Here is a 16,160-nt window from a genome sequence, read left to right on the forward strand (position 1 = left end):
CTAGCCTCCACCACAGCAGAGCCCTCTCACGGTTCTGTCTCGGTCTTGCTGAGCATTTCCTCTTCCTCTGATCTAAATCCCACACCCTACCACTCTTGAGGTCTTCACCAACATTTAATTCCTCTGTTTTGGAAGAGCCTCGGCATCAGACATGGTGGTGCAGTTCCGTAATCCCAACTAAGAGAAGTTAAGGCAGGGGATCCCAATTTGAGGTCTGCCAGGGTTACACAGAAGTTTTAAGTATTCATTCCTCATAAACGTTCCTTTTAATCCTCAGAGCTCCCGGGCTGTGCGCTCTTGGCTTTGAGAAAACCCACTTTCTGTCTCAGTGATCGATTTGGAGTCGGGGAGGTGACTCACTTGGTAAAGTGCGTTCTGCACAAGTCAAAGATCCAGAGTTTGTATCCCCATCACTCACATAAACAGCTACACATGGTGGCACATGCTTCTGATTCCAGGGCTGAGCAGGCAGAGACGTGTCATCTCTGGGGCTCACTGGCCAGCTAGCCTAGTCTAATCAGAAAGCCCCAGACCAGTGAAGATCATGTCTCAAAATCAGGGTAGAAGGGTCTTGAGGAATGACATCTGAGGTTGACAGCTGACCTCTACATGCAAGAACACACATGTGCACATGCATTTGAACACACATATATATATATATATATATATATATATATATATATAGAGAGAGAGAGAGAGAGAGAGAGAGAGAGAGAGAGAGAGATCACACTAACAACAGAAACAATAATAATTTTTTAAAAGAAGTTCCAGGTCAGCCTAGGCTACATAGGGAGTTTAAAGTCTGGGATACAAGATTCTGACTCAAACAGCAAGAGAGGAAATCCTCTGCCTTGGATCTTTATTCAGCCCTCTTAGCTCCGAAGTCCTCAACTTCTGCATTTATGCACACTTGCTCTCCACGTGGTTCTCTGTCACACTTCTAACATGCCCAAGCTTCCTTCTCCCAACTCTGCTGCCCTCTCCTAGGGAGCATTGGTCTTGCTCTTCCTTTACCGGACATCTCCAGCCCTGGCTCTCCCCACCCGCCACTCACTCTGCGGCTTATCCTTATGCACGGAACATCAAGAATGAGGATTAAGGACACAAAGACAGAAGTCTGGAGTACTTTCCAGCTCTGCCACTGACCATTCCATGACCTGCAGTGAGCAAAACACCTAATCCTCCAAGTTAATTTCCTCCCCTGTAAAACTAGGTTAGTCACAGCTGCTCCACCTCCCTACAGGTATACAGAGGGTCAAATGAGTATGCACAAGTGTGTGTGTGTGTGTGTGTGTGTGTGTGTGTGTGTGTGTAAGTCCAATGGGAGCCACAGTCACAGCTGCTCCACCTTCCTCACAGTTATGCAGAGGATCAAATGAGTATGGGCAAGCGTGTGTGTGTGTGTGTGTGTGTGTGTGTGTGTGTGTGTGTGTGTGTGTAAGTCCAATGGGAGCTTTAAAGCTGCAAGAGCCTGGTTACCCCTATTTCTACTCTGCCATTATACAGAGGCAGGAATGGTTATGTGTGAGCTACAGCTTGTCACAGTTAATGCTAAAAGTATGACACAGTCTAGTTTCTACTGTGATTTACTAATTTGGTAACAATCACATTTCATTCAAAACAAGTATAGCCTTTGTTGTTTTGGTTTTGTTTTTTTAATTGTGTGAGCATGTACTTCTGGAAGACAGCTATAGCAGAGAAGTACTGAGCATGTACCAAGGGAGGCCATTCCAAAGTGTTTCACAAGGGAGGTCGGGGAAACTGAGGCAGAATAGCCCTCCTATGGTCTAAAGACGGGCATCTTACTCTCCAGCCTGCACCCTTATGCACTGTCCTGCAACTCTGAAGTGATGACAGAAAGAGAGTGCCAATGTGACGGTCTCTAGAATACTGGGTGGGAGAGGGTATACCTGCAAGAACCTTTGGGATCTTAAAACCAAGACAGCGTCATTCAAATTGCAATCTTCAAGTGCTGTTGGGTATACTCAGTTACTTCTCTATCCTGAAGCCAAGGAGCTACATTGGCACAGCTTTTTGAAAACCAATTAGAAGAGTGTCCCATCAACCCTGGCAAGGCCATGGTGGTAGCAATTCATCCTACAGAAACTATCATACATGTGTATGACAAATACTCCCAATAATGAAGCTTCTAAAATTATAGAAAGAGAAGTGACGTACAGCCAAGAAAAGGATGGGGTAGAGAGATGGAGCGTTGCGCAGTCACGTAAAAAGGTGTGTTGTTGAACTGTGTATAACAGCCTAATGGAGGGGCTTATTATTTCAGTAGCCCAAGTTTTTTGTTTTGTTTTGTTTTGTTTCCCGAGACAGGGTTTCTCTGTGTAGCTTTATAGCCTGTCCTGGCTCTCGCTCTATAGACCAGGCTGGCCTTGAACTCACAGAGATCCACCTGCCTCTGCCTCCCGAGTGCTGGGATTAAAGGCATGTGCCACCACCACCACCCAGCTTCACTAGCCCAAGTTTACACAAGCATGGATAAGTCACTTTCCCAAAGTCTCAGTTTTCTTAGATGCAAACGGTGACAAAAGCCCTGATCTCACAGCATCATTAAGAGTTAACAAACGGACAGGCATGAAAGACGGCTCTGCAGGTAAATGTACGGGCTGTGCAAACCCAATGACCTGAGTTCGATCCCCACAGTCCTGGAAGTGGTCCTCTGACCTTTGCATGCACACACGTGCACAAACAGTAATAAAAAGACAAAAGAAATAATTTTTATAGGAATCAATAAATTAACGCCTACAGAGGGGATGCTGTGGAGACTGGCACAGGGCAAGAATGTGGTAAATGTCCATCACTGCTAAACCAATCTAGGAGCTGAATCTCGCACACTAAACAAATTGGGACACTAACTCAATGCAATGTTAACATCTCTGAAAGTGGGACAGTGTTCTTCTTTTAAATTCCCTGTGGTTTTACTTTTGTCTTTTGAATTAAACCAGCAATATATTAATATTTAAGTATTTCCATTTATTTCAAGTAGCCTTAATAATCCTTCTTTTGAGCTAATAAATTTTTTCAAGTATAATCCAGCCTATGCATACTGTGTTTATGGAAATGGAATATTTTATTGATTTAATCTGAGGAGTAATATATTTCACCTCTATTTTTCAGCGTCAAACAGCCTGCTCATATTTCATCCTATAAAAATATTTTCTGCACTCTTATACATTTTCAGATTAAGAGTGTTCTGAATGGAATATTAGAGCATAAAAACCTGTGGAAGGGAATGGATTGATGTCTGTAGAAAGTAAAGTTATAGGACACAAACATGACAACTTTGTGATGGCTTTAAGATAAAAAGTAAAACCTTACCTTAATCACGTAAGGTCAGAGGTTACCGCAATCAACATTTCAACTCCACAGACAACTCCCTCGTGTGGTCAGAGAAGATGGACGTAACTCAGCAGCTCAGCAGTCCATCCAGTATGGTGACAACCATTCTGAAAGGGAAAAGATCTCATTGAGGGAGGTGTGATGGAGCAATCTCCTTTCTAAGTTGAGACTGACCAGCCGGGGTAGTCAATGACTCGGGTCAGCTATGCGTTTCCAAAATCAACCTCAACTTCTCTCCTGCTGGGAGTGGGAGCAGGATAAAGAACTGAGGAAAATGCAAAAACCAGTCTCTGCTCTAGGTAGAGGCTAGCTGCTACTCTTCCGGTGATTTATTCTTTCAAAGAAAAGGGCTTGGTCCCTCACCGCCTCTCATCCTCAGCTGTTACCGTCTTCTGTGTAGTTGCTAAGATATAGGTAGGTCAGCATACATCCCGCCCCCCCAATCTTTACATTGTTTCCTGTCATTTTATACTGGGACCACTCCATCATCGACACTCTTAAGTGGCAGTTCCCCGGGATAAGAACCTTGAGACTGTCACTCAACCACGCTCTCCACTATTGCCAATTCCAACACCCATCGGCCACCATCTTCCCTTGAACTTCTGTTTTAGTGGCAGTGATTTAGTAACATTGCCTGGTACCAAAGCCATTGGCACACTGCATGTGTCTATGACTTCTTGACCTGTAGCCTGGACCCTTCCTGTGGTTTGCCACCTGTCTGCTCTCTTCCTATTACCTGCACAACCTTGAACAGACTGTCCTTGCCCCCGAGCTCTTGGTTTTCTTGACTATGCAATCAAGAACCAATGCCACTTTTACATCCTCATTGCTCTATGAAATCAGAGGCATGAATCATGCTCCCACCATTCTGCTGAATGTAACCAGTATGTCTGCTCTGCCGAAAGTCTCAGCTTCGCTATCAATAAAATGAGAACATGCATCCCAGAGGCTGCTGTTAAATAAGAACAGTACAATCTTTGGTCTCACTGCTCCCGCCACAGGTACTCCACAGCATCAGCCATTCCCATCCCACCTTACAGACTACCACCAACCCTAAGGCTCTCTAGCCTTAAAACTTCTAAACCCCGAGTCCTCTTTTACCCAGATCCTTGGTGTTAAAGATTTTGTCTTCTGCCAAATATAAACTCCTGTGCTGGCTTTCAATTCTCCCAAGATCTATCATCCACTAACTATGTGCTGGCAGCTTTCAGTTCCGTCTGTTCCAGTGAGACTAGTCCGACTACCAAAAATATGCACTGTTCCACTCTGCCTATGTAACCATCATGTCCCCTAGTGAGGTACATGCTAGGGGTTCCAGCCCCAGCAATGCTCATCATCCACCTTCCGTAACCCTCAAACACCACCTAACATTACTGTCCAAAGTGGTATTGTGGATCGAGTTTAACTGTCCAGCTGAAAAGTGATTATTAAGTTTTTCACTTCAGTGTAGACGGTATTAGAGTTTTATAAGTCAATTCTCTTCTGGGTCAGCTCTGCCAATGCTCTTTGAAGTCAACAGGCCTTTATTAAGTTTCTTTTACTAAAAGAAATTCAAAAGTTTTCACCATAAAGACATAATAAATGTTTGAGGAGATATATCTGCCTGGATTTAGTAAGTCACAACATATGTGTGTTTTGAAATATATTGTTAACCAATTGCATACAACTTTTGTGTCCCAGGTTCAATGACCAGTGGGTACCAGGCATGTCTAACCTGCTAGGTCACAAAGGTCCTGAGATGCATATGAATGTGGCCCAGCACATTTCTAGAAGACATCGAGAGGTAATGTCAAAAGGCTGGGCACCACTTATAGACAATTCAGTCTAAGGATCGCCTCATGGAGCTAAGAGATGAATTTTAAGTATGTCCAACATGTATTAGATCTCATGCCAAAGTGAACATACTCTAATTTCAAATTGCATCTCATAACCAAGCTCTTACCATCACTGACAATAACTTGCCATGGGAAAAGATGATGGGTGACTACAATTTTATCCCAAAGAGAACTAAAGGAAGGCCGGATGGTGGTGGCACACGCCTTTAATCCCAGTATTGAGGAGGCAAAGACAGGTGGATCTCCGTGAGTTCAAGGCCAGTCTGGTCTATATGTTGAGTTCCAGGACAGCCAGGGCTACATAGAAAAACCCTGTCTCAACAAAAAAAAACAAAAACAAAAAACAAAACAACAACAACCAAAAAACCACAACAACAAAAACCTAAAGGAAGGTCCTGAGCAGGGATAGGAAGAAGATTTAATGACGTGCTGAGGGATATAGGAGTGACTGATAGAGAGGAAATGGAACCACGGCAAAGGTGAGAGAACCATGCCAACAGCCGAGTTGAGCATGGCAGGACAGAAGCTCACAGCAGGCCTCAGCCTTGAGAAACAGGAAGCAGCAGGTGGCTCCCAGGTGCAACTTTCAATATGGCTGACATAAGATGCCTGTGGCAGGGGACTGAAGAGAAACCAGGAAGGGCAAATGGAAACAATAGACTTGCCTACCAAGAACTCTAAGGTTAACTGCTGGTCACTGTCAAACCCTGGGGTCTGCCTAACTTAACATCCTGACAAAAACACCCGAATTATTTAGTTTCATTCCTCTGTGTGAGAAATCCTGAAGGAAACAACTTAGAGAGAGAGGCCTTATTTGGACCAACAGTTTCAGAGGGTGGAGCAGCTAGGTTCACTTCATGGTGGGCCAGGAAACAGAGAGCTGGCAGGATGCGGCGTGGTGCGTGATGATATACCCCCCAGGGATGTGCTACTTCCTCCAGCCAGCTCCCAGCCCCTAAAGTTTCCACCAGCTCCCCAAAATATCACCACCAGCTGGATGTGACAGTTCAATCCCTAGCTGCCAAACCCTGCTCTGCTAACATCACCCTGCCTGCCTGGTATTGTCTCCCGAAGAAATCTCACAGAACCATTCAGCACTTTCCACTGTCAAGAACGCTGGAACACGATGGTTACTCACACAGATAAAAGAAACCAGATACGACGCTGTGTCAAACCGACAGCCCAATGCTGGGTAATTTATACAGTTAATGCTCAATTATTTTTAAAGTAAGATGTTTTCATCTTTCAAAATAGTGTTTGTTCTAAGCTGGGAGGTGGTGGGGCATGCCTTTAGTCCCAGCACTCAGGAGGCAGAGAGAGGTAGGTGGATCTCTGTGAGTTCCAGGACAGATGTTGTTACACAGAGAAAACCTGTCTGGAAAAACCAAAAAAATTAGTGTTTGTTCTCAACTATAAGTTGAGAAAATTCAAGAGATAAAACTTTTTAAGTGCTGTTAGCATCTTGTTGAATCTTTTCTCACTTTGGTATATATATGCATGGGTGCTGTGGGATGGTCTTTCTGTATGCCGTAAATATGTGTTGCTACAAATTGGCTAAAAAAGAAGCTGTTTTGGCCAATGGCAACACAGCATATAGCCAGACGGGTAATCCAAGAGAGATACAGGGAGAAGAAAGGCGGAGTCAGGGAGACACAGACGCCAGGGGTGGGAGTGGGGTGCAAGACGTAATGGAACACAGGTAAAGTCACGAGACATACGGCGATACATAGATTAATAGAAATGGGTTAATTTAAAATGTAATAGCTAGCAAGCAATAAGCCTGAGCCATAGACAAAACAGTTTGTAATTAATATTAAGCCTCTAAGTGATTATTTTATAAGCTGCTGAGGGCCGGGTGGGACACAGAAAAGTTTCCAGTTATACATGGCCAATTTATAAACATAACACACAAACAAGAATTATCTGGTATTATTTGTAACTGGATTTTCCCATTTATTTTCATGGAAGCACTGTCATTTAATAGTTTTCTACACCTTTATTTTAATGACTTTATGAGATTTCATTTTAAAACCCCCTTGACTCGCTGAAATAATTTCTAAGCTTTGATTGTAAAACAACACTGACTTGGATACCTTTTCACACGCCATTTGGTATTTTTCTGGAAAAAGTCGCAGGCTAATCATATGAAACATAAGGAGCTATACTGTGAAAAGCTGCACACGAGAATGTTAAATCCCTGGAGAGATGGCTCAGCCGTCAAGAGCACTGGCTGCTCTTCAGAGGTCCTGAGTTCAATTCCCAGCAACCACATGGTGGCTCACAACCATCCGTAATGAGATCTGGTGCCCTCTGCTGGCCTTCAGGCATACATGCAGACAGAACACTGTATACATAATAAATAAATCTTTTAAAAAAAAAAATGTTAAATCCCATGACACATGGCAATACCACTCTTTCACACCCCTCCAATATATTTTTTGTATGTTTTTTAATATTATAGTCTATAGATACTTCAAACTCAGTGTGGCTATGAAGTTAACACATTTTACCTTCTTATACTTATTCCTGCCCTTTGTTTATTTTTCTACGTGAGTGTTCATCAGGTAGTATGGATTTACACTATCTCATTAGATCAAGGGCATCATCCATTTGGTACCCTGACTGTACATTGATTGGGTGTTTTTGGTTACAAGAAGTAAAGTTTACGGAAGCCTCTGTGTCTCAGAAAGGATCCTGGTGTGGGTCTCGAGAGTCTTTCATACTGAAGACACTAGCATATGCCTTTGCCTTGCTGAGAGTTTCCTAGCTCACATTTTTCTAAAAGAGGAACATCTCCACTTTATCGGCCTATTTCAAAGATCTCAGAAAGTCAAGGTAAGCTCACGAATCAACAGAACCTTCATAAAAGCAAAGGAACAAATGAGATCACCCCCACTTACTAAGCAGCGGGTGCCTCAGTCTTCCAGCCCTTCATCAGGCTGTGAGGTGAGCACTATCACTCCTCTTCCACAGACAAACACACAATAGAGTGAGAGATGCTTGGTTTTACATATAAGCCATGTAGGGATGGGACAATGGCTTTACTAAGTGCATGAGGACCTGAGTTCAGATCCCGGGTACCTATGTAAAAACAAGGCATGACAGCACGTGTTTGTAATTCTAGTGCTTGAGAAGTGAGGTGGAGATGGATGGATCTCTGGGTATCTCTGACCAGACTACCTGGCTAAAATGGTTAAGCTCTGGGTTCAATAAAAGAGTATGCTTTCAAAAGGAGGTGGCACGTGCCTTTAATCCCAGCACTTGGGAGGCAGAGGCAGGTAGATCTCTGTGAGTTCGAGGCCAGCCTGATCTACACACACACACACACAAGCCATATACTGATTCTCAAGACTCTTCTCAGCTGTAACCTCAGAGGCTAAGCTTCAAACACCTCCTAGCTCCATCCATCCTCTTGAGCGTCTCTAGTAAACTCAGTCACTAGTAAACTCGCTTCTCTCCCTTTACGTTTCTTGATACTTAAGGGTCATTCTGATATTCATAAGAAGTCAAGTGTTTGGGGCTGGGAACCAAGGCTACTCTATCAGCCACTACAAACTCAACGACAAACGTTTTCCTTTCTTCCGAAGGTCCTTCAGGAGCTTCTCAGTGAGTGACGTCCGCAGTAACAGTGCACACGGAACCCTCCTTTTGTGAAAGGTGAAGCACACTGTGCTCTATAAATATTTTACGCACAGCCCGTGCTGAAACTCTAGAAGCCAAGGGCTTCACCGAACTCTCTGGCAAACTGTTCCTATCAACGCCGGGTGCGGGCTCTGTCATCCTTCAGGGTCCTCCCCACTTAGACCTAAGTGTCTCCCCCAAATGCCTGTTTTATTTTTTACTGTAGAAGCTGTGCTACAGGCAAGGAAGGAGGGTCTGAGATTAGAACAAAAGGCGGCAGCTGATAACTAAACCTGACTGCACTCACAGCTCTTTGCTGAGGCCTGAGGGCAAAAGTTCATGGCTGTGTGACCCTGGAAGATAGGTTTTCATCAAAGGATATTATTAGAACCAAAGGACTCATTGCCAGAAAGGGGGGGAAAACATACTTTGATTAATCAGGTGACGATTTAAAGACAATGCTAGAAATTTGAAGGCTAACATGTGTGCAATAGAAAGTTTCCAAATTGGCTTTGGGAAGCCAAATGTCTCAAATTCCCCTGCCACTTGATCGCAGGTACAGGCTGGTGCATCTCAGGAGCCATGAGAGAGTACAGTTGGCATCCCTGCAGTGTGGATGTAGCCACAGAAGCCATAGAAGAACTGTGGCTAGGTAAACTGAGGAAGAATGGCCTATAGACCATTGGGCAGTACCCAGCCTGGGGTAGCTCATCACTGGCTTGGGGGTAGGAAGCTTGCTCAATGTTTAAATGCCAAGTACTACAGGAGAAAAGCCAGGTGCTGAATGTACACTTGTGTGGCCAAGCGTGGCCTCAAAGTAGTTCAAAAGTGGCAGGGACCAGTGTCAACACAGGGCCCAAAGGCCTTACTGACATTGTGACATGCCATCAGGCCTGGAAGCTTGACATAACCTGTCTTAGGGTGTTATTGCTATGATGAGACACCATGATCACGGCAACTCTTATGAAGGAAAACATTTAATTGGGGCTGGCTTACAGTTCAGAGATTCAGTCCAGTATCACCATGGTGGGAAGCATGGCAATGCACAGGCAGATGTGGTGCTGGAGAAGGAGCTGAGAGTTCTACATCAGGATCCGCAGGCAGCAGGAAGAGTGAGTGAGCCAATCCTGACTTGAACTTCTGAAACCTCAAAGCTCTCCCCCAGTGACACACAACCTCCAACAAGGCCACACCTCCTGAATGTGCCACTCCCTGTGAGCCTATGGGGGCCATTTCATTCAAATTACCACACAACCCCAAGAGGGAGGTGTGGGAAGAGTTTCTGGGACAACCAAGGTGAACCTTGTAACCCAAAGAGAGACGCTCACTGTGAATGCTAAGTCAACTTAGGAAAAATGCAATAATACCTCTAGTTTGTGGACTAAGATTCATCCCAATTCAAATCAACTATTGACTGAAAAAATAAGGAGAAGTGGAGGGGTTCAAGGCCCAGAGTCTCTGTTTTCTTAGTTCTGTGTCATTGACTTTCAACATTCTCAATAAGGGAGGCTTTTAAAGTAGACAGTCACCCATGAAAAGGCTTTGACCACGAAGCCTTTCCCTAAGAACTCGGACTCAGCTGTCACCACTGTTGTGTCAAAGGTCTGCACTAACAGAGACAGGCATCGCTGAAGGCACAGGTGCTGACAGCCAGGGGGCCTCAGGAACAGAGTGACTTGGAAGTGACCCACACTCCCTTTCATTTAACACCAGCCTGGAGCCCAAGAAGGTCACTCCCCTAGCGTGGGGTTAATGGAGAAATCCACAGCATCATGCTAATGGTGTGTGGAGGGAGAATGACTCTGTCCTGTCATGAGATCTGTGGCCTCTTGGGGGTTTTCTGATGAGGCTGCGGTGTCAAATAAAGGCCATCTTTCACCTCTCAACATGTTCCCTGGGTCCTACTGTCATTTCTGTGGCTGTGACAGTCTAAAGAAACAACCTGGGTTTCTAAGTGAAAGGCTTAGACAACACTGGTCTGCAGAAAGCGAGGCCAGAGCTGAGAAAAGTGAGGACAACAGGTTTTCTCTGAGGCTCCCGGGCTCTTAGGAGTATTTCAGGATCCTGATAAGTTCATTCCTAAGTTGGTTTTGTTCCTTGTACCAGATTCCCAGTGGACCCATCTCTTCTGTATGCCCCATTCACTGGGTGTACTGGGAACCCTAAAGCAGTACAGAGTGGCAGGGGATGGTGGGGAGAGACACATGATGGAGTAGAGTCTGGACCTGGGGGCACCAAAGGCAGCTAGCCCTCGCCTCCCTCCAAACACAGACGCCTCGCTTCTCTGACTCTACTCAACAAACTCTGTTCCTTGAAGCTGGTGACTGAATACTCCAGTATGCTTTCTAAACATGGCATGTGGTTAACTCCCGTTTTCAGCTGTACACATTTTATTAAATCCATACACAAGCCTTCTCCATTAGATGGCTGACTGGAAGCTGCCACCATGAGACCTAGTTAAGGAGAAGAGTGAGTATAAGGAAGACAGCAAGGCGTTGGTGGCGCACACCTTTAATCCTAGCACAGGAGGCAGAGGCAGGGGCATCTCTGTGAGTTCCAGACCAGCCTGGCCTACACAGTGAGTTTCAGGACAGCCAGGGCGATATCGTGAGACCCTCCCTCAAAAAATAGTTCTAAAAAGAAAGTATGGACTATGCTCCAAAGAGATAGAGCTTTGGAATCCCCAGAGACGGTGATAAAAGGGCTGAATAGTGTCAATAAAAGGGCAGGTAACACGGCAAGAAGCCAAAATGAACACAGTTCCAGCCTCGTGGGTCCCGCAGGAAGAGGGGGAGCAGAAACCCCATCCCAAGAGTTTATTTTATGCTCTGTGGGTAACAGTAGGGGCTGAGCTCTCAAGAACAGGCTGCTCAGTAAGAAGGAGCCCCAAATTAAAGCGGGAGAGACATCAAACGAACAAGTAAATACAGCACAGAAACCACACGCACACACACATGCACACACACACACTACACCACACCACATCACACCACACAGACAGATACATAACAAACACACCACACAGACACAAACAGACACACACACACAACACCATACATTACACCACACAGACACACAACAAACACACCACACAGACAGACACACAACAAACACACCACACAGACATACACACACACACTACACCACACCACACAGACACACAACAAACACACCACACAGACACAAACAGACACACACACACTACACCACACCACACCACATCACACCACACAGACAGACACACAACAAACACACCACACAGACAAACAGACACACATGCACACACATACACTACACCACACCACATCACACCACACAGACAGATACATAACACACCACACAGACACAAACAGACACACACACACACACTACACCACACCACATCACACCACACAGACACACAACAAACACACCACACAGACATACACACACACACACACACACACTACACCACACCACACAGACACACAACAAACACACCACACAGACACAGACAAACAGACACACACACACATTCTGGAAAAGGCAATAGAATTCTACCAAAAAACATACAGAAACAGTGTCAAACATACAAAGCAAGGAAATGATATGAAACATTCCAAAGGGAAAATACTAAATTATCCCCAAGCACATCAGTAACATCAAATATCTCATTGGCAACCTAAAAGCATGGACACATGGAATGACATATTTCATACTCTAACATAAATAACTCCCAGCCCCGACTGCTGCAGCCAGGAAACCATCCTTCCAAATAGAGAAATAGGGACATCTTAAGAAACCACAAACTAAGGCAGTTTATGATCAAGCCAGCACTGGAGATGCTAAAAGGGAAACTACACGAGGAGGAAGAGAGACAGTCTCAATCATAAGAGCACAGAGAGAATAAATTCCAAGGGAGAAACGAAAGTAGGAAGGAATCCATCACGGCCAACACAGTTCAACAGTAATCCAACACTAACAGGACAGGAAGAAAAGAACAAACAATAATCCAGCCATACAAAATTATAGGAATTTGTAAACATCTTTCAAAGAAGAACCTTAAATCACCAATTAAAAGACAAAGACCAACTGAACTTAAAAAAAGAAAAAAAAATCTTTCCGGGCTGGAGAGATGGCTCAGCAGTTAAGAGCACTGACTGCTTGCTCTTCCAGAGGTCCTGAGTTCAATTCCCAGCAACCACATCATGGCACAAAGCCATCTATAGTGGGATCTGATGCCCTCTTCTGGAATAAAGGTGTACATGCAGATAGAGCACTCATAAAATGAATAAATCTTTAAAAAAAAATTCCAATTATCTCTGGTTTCCAAGAATCACGCCTCACTAGCAAGCTAGATACAGAGGGAAAGGATGGAAGCCCATCTACCAAGAAAGCCAAAACCTGAAATAAGCCAGAGGATTCGGGTATCTGATAAAGCAGAATGCACCCCAAAATTAGAGGAGATTTTAAAGGCCACTACATACTAGTAAATGGAAAAATTCATTGAGAAGACACAATTGTAAACATACATGTGTAAAAATTGAGGCTTCCAATTTCATACTAATAGCCCTAAAAATCAATTCAGTCGTGATATAAGAATATTCCATCTCAGCTGAGCAGTGGTGATGCACGCCTTTAATCCCATCACTCGGGAGGCAGAGGCAGGCCGATCTCTGAGTTTGAGCCCAGCCTGGTCTACAGAGTGAGTTCTAGGACAGCCAGGGCTACGCAGAGAAAGGCTCAAGGTGGGAGGGGGTGGTAGTGTCCATCTTTAGATATGTCAATGAAACTAAAAATCAACAAAGAAACTTCAGAGTTAAGTCATACTCCTGATCAAATGGACTTAACAAGGTACCTACAGAATATCCCACATATCAGGTAACAAAACACATTCTTCTCTGCAGCCCAAGGGACCATCTCTAAAACAGATTACATTCGAGGCCACAAGAAAATCCTAACAAATACAAAAGAATCCAAATAATTCCTGTATCTTATCAGGATAAGTTAACTAAAAAGCAGAAGCCAATAGCAAGAGAAACTTCAGAAACTAGGCAAATGCAAATCCCAGGAGGCACAGAACTACGGTGCAACAGTTTTAAAAAAATTTAAGAGTTATGCTTAAAACCAGTTCTTTTCAAATATTAGCATGTTCCAAAATCACCCCTAGGGTTTGTTAAAATGATTGTTCCCACATCAAGAGGTTTGAGGTGGAGCCCATGAGTCGTGTTCCTACAGCATCCCCAGGTGATGCTGCTTGGAGTCCAGAGAGCACATTTTAGAGAAGCAGAAGAGGCTGCTCTCTAGGAGACGATGCACACAGTTGGTGTTAACTGTCTAATGATTCCTTCAAACGCTGCACATCAGAGCACCTGCTACCCATCAGGCAAAGGATATTAATGGCTTACAAGATAAGGTCCCTCCGTCTGAAATAAAATCAGTTTCAAGAGAAGCGCCAAGTTTATCTCAAAGCTTCCCTTATCTCTGAGTCGAACCAGCATGCACAGACTTTGAGTGAAACATTATCCCCCTCTGTGATCCTCGGCAAAGAGCCAACACAGACATCAAGGCTGGACCTGAGAATGACAGGCAGCTCCCTGAAGAGAAAGTGCCACAGTGCACGGGACACAGCAAACTAAGGGCAGCGGAGTAGAGGGAACTCAGCACGCTTTTCTGGCTTCCCTCTGCACCTCAGAAGGCTACCTTTGTGGCCCGTGTAAGGCTGTCTGTGGAAGTCCTTGAAGGAGGCTGCTCCCACTGCTGATGGCATGGAGAGTCCGGGGAAGTCTATCACCGTGCAGACCTCAACAATGAAACTGAGGCAATGGTAAAAAGGATGCTTCTAGCCTGTGGCTGGCAACCTTGACCCTACCGGAAGTATACGGAGACCTTGGTTGTCTGTGGCTGGCAACCTTGACCCTACCAGAAGTATACGGAGACCTTGGTTGTCTGTGGCTGGCAACCTTGACCCTACCGGAAGTATACGGAGACCTTGGTTGTCTGTGGCTGGCAACCTTGACCCTACCGGAAGTATCCGGAGACATTGGTTGTCTGTTTTGTTTTGTTTTAGAGCCATTGTTGGATACTCTAGAGTACATTTCCCTGAGTCTGAGAGGCACCTGAGAATATCAACTTGCTAAAAACCTCCCTGATGATGTGCAGAGTCTGGTCCAGAGATCACAACAGAGAACCACTCATTAAGTCATGGCTTAGGCCACTGTCATCTACCTGAGCACCTGCTCTGTTAGTGACCGTGTTAACACATGCACAGAAATCCCTCACTAGGAATACAGCTTTTGTCACTCTATGTGACAGACATCAGATGTGCCCTGTACATACTTCATGCCCTTCCTTTCCACATGTAAATGGACACTTCTCTCCACACTGTTACAAACCCCCCACTACTGTGTAATTTTAAAGACGTTACTTGGCATCAGAAACTGTTTCTTCTCTTAAAATGTTTTTCCTGGTTTAATTGAAATGGGGTATGACATTTAAAACAGGATCCAGAGTTCCTCACTGGAAAACAATGTATGGGAGAAAGATGCAAGAGCCTTTTTGTTTTGTTTTGAAGCTAAATCTTTGCAAATGGGAGCCTTCATTAAAAAAAAAAAATCAGAATCTGAAGCTGTTTTTCCCATGTTTTCATTTTTCCTCATAAAAAACAAGTTCTGTTTGTGATATGGTACAGCCAATAATACAGGTTTCAATTAAAACACCCACCCACATACAAGCACGTGTGTACATATATACATACACACACACACACACACACACACACGTCCTTTAATAAAGCATTACAAACCTAAGGTTCTCCCAGGTTGCTCGTTTTAGGAATGTAAAAATGTCCTATGTCAATCCAGGGGAAAGGGTGGGAGGTGGGGCCAGGGGCTCTGCTGCAGCCCCGCCCACAGGATCCGCAGTGCTGACTGGCAGAAGCTCAGCCGAGCTCCAATGCTGGTCTTTCAGCAGACACCTGTCCTTCCATACCCACACACATGCCCACTCTCTTTACTCCTTAGTCTTTAGGGGAGATTGCAAGTGACAAGCTTCTGCTTCTCCCAAGACAACAGGGGTGTGAGGTGAGACCTCCAAGTCTTTGTAGCCAGAGAACAGAGACCATGTGATGGGCAGGACATCTCTGTGACTTTATGGGCTAAGACTCCTTCCACCATGAAAGACAAATGCAGATTGCCCTGGCATGCGCCCTGGAAGCACTGGGCTGTGGAGAATAGGCCAGCCTACTCATCCCCTCCCTGGCTCCTCCAAGCACCTTCCATTCTGCCCTCGGCCTCTAATTAAAGTGAGCTACAGTCACAGAAACAAGAGGCGCATTGTTCCCGCAAGTCAACCCATCCCGACAGCACACCT

At 44.8% G+C, this 16,160-nt stretch overlaps 1 protein-coding gene across 3 annotated transcripts in view; it reads right to left on the reverse strand.

The window, feature by feature from the left end:
* Nucleotides 1-16,160, reverse strand: part of Kank1 (KN motif and ankyrin repeat domains 1) — a 203,411-nt gene that overhangs the window by 120,857 nt on the left and 66,394 nt on the right. For all 3 annotated transcript variants that reach the window (XM_052762153.1, XM_052762154.1, XM_052762155.1), the window contains exon 2: nucleotides 3,334-3,461. The gene's annotated coding sequence lies outside the window, so the exon portion shown is untranslated. The remainder of the gene's footprint in view (nucleotides 1-3,333; nucleotides 3,462-16,160) is intronic.

The sequence above is a fragment of the Peromyscus californicus genome, unplaced genomic scaffold (assembly GCF_007827085.1).
Source record: "Peromyscus californicus insignis strain IS unplaced genomic scaffold, ASM782708v3 Scaffold_4__1_contigs__length_199733344, whole genome shotgun sequence".
Taxonomy (NCBI): domain Eukaryota; kingdom Metazoa; phylum Chordata; class Mammalia; order Rodentia; family Cricetidae; genus Peromyscus; species Peromyscus californicus.